Source organism: Achroia grisella, unplaced genomic scaffold, assembly GCF_030625045.1.
Source record: "Achroia grisella isolate CSIRO2021 unplaced genomic scaffold, CSIRO_AGI_Agris_v1 utg30203, whole genome shotgun sequence".
Classification (NCBI taxonomy): Eukaryota; Metazoa; Arthropoda; class Insecta; order Lepidoptera; family Pyralidae; genus Achroia; species Achroia grisella.
In genome coordinates, this window is record NW_026712785.1 from 57,723 (window position 1) to 63,740 (window position 6,018).

Genomic DNA, 6,018 nt, shown 5'->3' on the forward strand with positions numbered 1-6,018 from the left:
TCCTATTATTTGTTATATCCTATTATTATTTGTTATATAAGATCCTCTCTGTGTAAATACCAATATTTTGTACCTAAACACTACTAGCGTTGAGCAGTACTATCCTATTATTTGTTATATCCTATTATTATTTGTTATATAAGATCCTCTCTGTGTAAATACCAATATTTTGTACCTAAACACTACTAGCGTTGAGCAGTACTATCCTATTATTTGTTATATCCTATTATTATTTGTTATATAAGATCCTCTCTGTGTAAATACCAATATTTAGTACCTAAACATTTATTCATACATCTTGTCTTTCTGTCAAATGTCTATGTATCGTTAAGGATCGGAAACGACCTCGTTACACACCTGGTGTCTTAGGCGTCCATAGGCTACGGTAACCTTTTACCAGCCCTATGCTTTTGCCACCATCGTAATATAAAAAAATATAATATTCTAACTTGAACAATTGCATGTGTGACAAGATTTTAGTGTTAATTTTATGTATTTATAGCAAATTTCCTAGTCCAAAGTTTATGCTTCACGTTTTAATATTGTAATAGATAATATAATGATCTCAGGACCCATCTAGACCCAAGTTAAGCTAGCGAAAGCTTGTGTTATGGGTACTAGGTAACTGACACATATACATAGATATTTTTTTTTGTATATACATACATATTATACATAGAAAACACCCAGACCGATATAAACAACCATACTCATGAATACAAATGTTTCTGCCGTGCGAGGAATCGAACCCGCGACTATCGGTCGTAAAGCGGTGTGCTAGATCGCTAGACCTACTTAATTACAATGTATTATAATTAATATTTATAATATATCCATACATATATTTTATCTATTCAAATATTTAATCGAATTAGGTGTTATTTCACGGAAATCTAATTGTCTTGTTAGTGGATTTATTAACTAATTAAATTAAACTTGATAATGAAATTGTATTGAATAATATTCAATTTCATTATCAAATTCCGACCTTAATAACGGTCGGAATTTGATCGCCATTAAAAAAGTTCGTGATGATAGTCAAGTTTCCGCACTGAATATTTGTGATCTCACACATGTTAATTATAGCGGAATTAAACAAAATGTCACTTTAAGTAACTTCGTTAAAATTGAAGAGTTTCTAAACGATAATAGAGTATGCTTCTTACTTGTTATTGTGCAATTAATAATTTAATTATAACTAAAATATATTATTAGAAGGAGTCCCTTTAGGTTCTCTTCTTCTCTTTCTATATTTCCGAAGATACTGCCAGCGTTCCCCCTTTGAATGGCTTCGTTAATCTATACATAATAATATATAACTCAAAGGTGAGTGACATAGTGATCTATCAACGCACAGCCCAAACCACTGGACAGATCGGGCTGAAATTTGGCATGCAGGTAGATGTTACGATGTAGGCATCCGCTAAGAAAGGATTTTGATTAATTCTACACCTAAGGGGGTAAAATAGGGGATGAAAGTTTGTATGAAACTTTGTCAATTTTAAACCGATCGGGCTGAGACTTTGCATGCGTAAAGCTACTATGACGTAAGCATCCTCTATGAAAGGATTTTGATAAGTCCACCCCTAAGGGGATAAATTAACGCGAGCGAAGCCGCGGGCAAAAGCTAGTAGATAGGTAAAACTAATAAGTATATCCGGATAATCTATAAATGACTACTGACAGACCACTATTAATCACTCCTATCTCCTACCGTATTAAAACTAATTAAAAGATCTAATTAATTTTATCGGAAGAATATAATTAATAGATTGAATAGATAATTTAGATTTAAATTAGACTGTTTGTTATACATTTATCGCTACAATAATAAGATCTCAGATTGCGGTATCTTATAATGAAATACAATATGTTTTAATTAATAAAGTATTTGTTGAATTCACAATGAAGATTTTATGCATAAAAATATAATGCAATTATTAGTCATAACAATCTAATTCCGATCCGATGATAATACGATAATTTAAATATCTAAGATTAAATAATTTAAATATATCTTTTATTATCTAAATTATAGAAATACAAAACACAAAACCTAAATAGCAGGAAAATTATATTCAATATTTTACTTTCTTTGTTTTTATTTAAATGATATTGTACATGGATGGAGGGTTAGATGCAAAAATTACTAAATCGATTTTAATGAAACTCTACAATAATATAGCTTGTTTGCTGAAGTAACATTGCTGTTTATATTACTATAATAATGAAATAAAAAGTGGAAATAGAATTGATTGTAAACTAAATTTAACAATTGCTTTCCCGCCGTTTTACTTTTTTAAAACAGCGTGCTGCCTACTGGCTAGCACCATGCGGCGCAGCGGTCAGTTCGAAATTTAAAAAATAGCAATTAGTACGGTTATGGAATGTAACATCAATATTCAATAAAATCCACTATTAAACTGTGATGCACACTGGTGTTTTCCCGCCGTTTTACTTTTTTAAATCAGCGTGCCGCCTACTGGCTAGCACCATGCGGCGCAGCGGTCAGTTCGAAATTTAAAAAATAGCAATTAGTACGGTTATGGAATATAACTTCACTTTTAAATAAAATCCACTATAAAACTGTGATGCACACTGGTGTTTTCCCGCCGTTTTACTTTTTTAAAAAAGCGTGCTGCCTACTGGCTAGCACCATGCGGCGCAGCGGTCAGTTCGAAATTTAAAAAATAGCAATTAGTACGGTTATGGTATGTAACTTCACTATTAAATAAAATCCACTATTAAACTAGGATGCACACTGGTGTTTTCCCGCCGTTTTACTTTTTTAAAACAGCGTGCTGCCTACTGGCTAGCACCATGCGGCGCAGCGGTCAGTTCGAAATTTAAAAAATAGCAATTAGTACGGTTATGGTATGTAACTTCACTATTAAATAAAATCCACTATTAAACTGTGATGCACACTGGTGTTTTCCCGCCGTTTTACTTTTTTAAATAAGCGTGCCGCCTACTGGCTAGCACCATTCGGCGGTCAATTCGAAATTTAAATAATAGCAAATAGTTCGGGTAACGAATATAACTTCACTATTAAATAAACTTCATCATAAAACTGTGATGCACACAATTGCTTTCCCGCCGTTTTACTTTTTTAAAACAGCGTGCTGCCTACTGGCTAGCACCATGCGGCGCAGCGGTCAGTTCGAAATTTAAAAAATAGCAATTAGTACGGTTATGGAATGTAACATCACTATTAAATAAAATCCACTATTAAACTGTGATGCACACTGGTGTTTTCCCGCCGTTTTACTTTTTTAAATCAGCGTGCCGCCTACTGGCTAGCACCATTCGGCGGTCAATTCGAAATTTAAAAAATAGCAAAGAGTTCGGGTAAGGAATATATTTTTTTTTTTATTGGGTTGTTTGGGCTATTGTCAGATGTGTAGCACCTGTAGCACTGCGACCTACATAGATCTATTGTGCTCGCCCTTTTCAGAGTTCGCTACCTAGACCCGTCAGGGACAAGAATTGAAGGATATTCTTAGGAGCGATCGTTTTTATCTCCTCGGGAAAGAGTGTAAACTTTCCAAAGGAGATATTTCGTTTATGCATGAGTGGGCTACAACCACATAGGATGTGAAGCGGCGTTTCCTCTTCAGTTTGGCAGAATCTGCAGATACTTGTCGTGCATAGGCCTAGCTTAGCCATATGCTTGTTCAATTTGCAGTGTCCTGTGAGTGCCCTAGTCATTATGCATATGTTGTTTTTACTCAATAGCAGTAATCTATTGGAGTATTTGGTCGAGAAGCCCGATATGAAGGAATATAACTTCACTATTAAATAAACTTCATCATTAAACTGTGATGCACACAGTTGCTCTCCCGCCGTTTTACTTTTTTAAATCATTTTCTGCCTACTGGCTAGCGTCATGCGACGGTCAGTTCGAAATTTAAAAAATAGCAAATAATACTGTTATAATTACATAGTATAAAACAAAATCGCTGTCACTATCTGTCCGTCCCTATGTATGCTTAAATCTTTAAAACTACAATGTATTTTAAATCGGGTTTTTTAATAAATAGAGTGACTCAAAAGGAATGTTTATATGTACGATACATGTACACCACCCGTGCGAAGCCGGGGCGAGTAGCTAGTGTCATATAACTTCACTATTTGCGTCTACATATACGTGGTTTATGAGCTGCTTTATATACCGAAAACCGGTTAAATTGTATCCAATTTACGAGTGTGTTGAAAAAAAATATACTGTATTCTTCTAGTGTCGATTACTCTTCTAATCTTAATGTCTATTAATAGGTGCTAATATTTCAATGACATTAATATTATACACAGTAGATAACGTTAATATAAATATGAGGTTTAAAATACTTAAGATTAGACAAATTATTATGAAATTAGTTTGCGCTATTGTACTATCTAAATATATATAACTCAAAGGTGACTGACTGACATAGTGATCTATTAACGCACAGCCCAAACTACTGGACGGATCGGGCTGAAATAGGCAGGCATAGGTAGGTTTAATTCTATCCCCAAGGGGATAAAATAAGGGATGAAAGTTTGTATGAAACTTTGTCAATTTTAAACCGATCGGGCTGAGACTTTGCATGCATAAAGCTACTATGACGTGGGCATCCCCTAAGAAAGGTTTTTGATAAATTCCATCCCTAAGGGCATAAATTAACGCGAGCGAAGCCGCGGGCAAAAGCTATTGTATATATCTAGCTGTTACCCGTGATTTCACCCAACTGGAATTAAACTTCTTTTTATTATAATAAAAATAGTCTAAGTTACTTCTTAGAACATTAGCTTTAAGAGATTAGCAAGAACAAACAGACGATAAGATTTTTTTTAATAAGTATTTAGTGTAGTTAGTGTAGTATTTAGTGAAAACCTGGTAATCTGAAATTACAGACAGACATTTTATTTTTTTGTATCAATAATAATATTATGATAATATAACTAATCACTGTCTGTACGTGAAAGAAAGACTATTGTTGTCTTTCTTAACGTCATTAAATCTAAAACTTAACAGCCTCGCTTTACTTCCGATGGTCGAGGGTTCGATTTCTCGCACGATACAAACATTTGTATTCATAAGTATGATTGTTTGTTTCGGTCTTGATGTTTTCTATGTATATTACGTATGTATTTACAAAAAAAATCTATGTATTTGTAATAACTATAAACATTTGACAACAATATTTAATAAATCTGTTATGCAGTTAACAGAAACAACTAATAACAGGAGTGTCATTAAAAATGGAATTAAATAATAACAAATGTTGATATACTTCGGTATATTTATAATTTATAGGATTAAAATATGAACATTTACAATCGACTTTCAGAATAGAAAGAAATGAAAAGGTAAAACAATGAGAATAATAAATTGAAGATGTCAAAAACCATTTTCTTAATATGTAATATATGTATATTCGGTCACGGACTCATTTCTGAACCTGAATCATTTTATTCTTTGATATGTTTTAAACAGCATTTGTCAATATTCAGAACACATTTCCAAAATAAACCGATTACCATAACAATTCTTGTAATTACGTACAAATTTATCATTGTAATATGTTACAACATTTTTTTATTGACTTGCCACTTTCGTTGCAATTTCATTAAATAACTTCTTGCGTCTTTATGACCGTTTCTTTATTCAACCTGATAAATTATACAAAAACATGGCAACACAATCATTACGAAAGTGTTGCCATACACGTATAATTAGAAAAATGGCTTTACTTTCTTATAGTATTAGTATGTAATATTATGTTATCTGTGGTATTAGTCTCTTGGATTTTTTTCTATCTCTGAGCAGTCAAATATAATAAGATTTGAAAACATTGATATGTATATAAATTTGCATCTCAATACAAACATTTAGATACAAATTACAAGAAATAAACCTAAATAATTATAATATAATAAATGCATGTGTGTATTGCTAAATAAAAATTACCTATATATACTTACAAAACACTGACTTTCAGCTCCAACCGTAAGAATAAGTTACATAAAAAATGATTT